The 217-nt window shown below is 34.6% G+C and overlaps 1 protein-coding gene across 1 annotated transcript in view; it reads right to left on the reverse strand.

Moving 5' to 3' along the window:
* The window catches only part of chrnd (cholinergic receptor, nicotinic, delta (muscle)), a gene marked incomplete at its 3' end in the record, with an annotated part of 5,176 nt that overhangs the window by 3,943 nt on the left and 1,016 nt on the right, over nt 1-217 (reverse strand). The gene's annotated exons all lie outside the window — the stretch shown is intronic.

The raw sequence follows: 217 nt of genomic DNA on the forward strand, positions 1-217 counted from the left end.
GAGATGTAGTACAGTAAAAAGTACAACATGTACCTCTGAGATGTAGTGGAGGAGAAGTAGAAAGATGTACAAAAAGAAAATACTCAAGAATACTCTCAGAAGTACCTCACTTGAGTAAATGTACATTCCAGCACTAGTAACAATTACAAGTGAAAGAAATAAATACAAAAAGAAAAAACACAAAATTGTGTAGCTCTGATGCTTCTAGTTGACCCCC

Source organism: Anarrhichthys ocellatus, unplaced genomic scaffold (genome assembly GCF_004355925.1).
Source record: "Anarrhichthys ocellatus isolate YVR2014 unplaced genomic scaffold, GSC_Weel_1.0 scaffold261, whole genome shotgun sequence".
NCBI classification, from domain to species: domain Eukaryota; kingdom Metazoa; phylum Chordata; class Actinopteri; order Perciformes; family Anarhichadidae; genus Anarrhichthys; species Anarrhichthys ocellatus.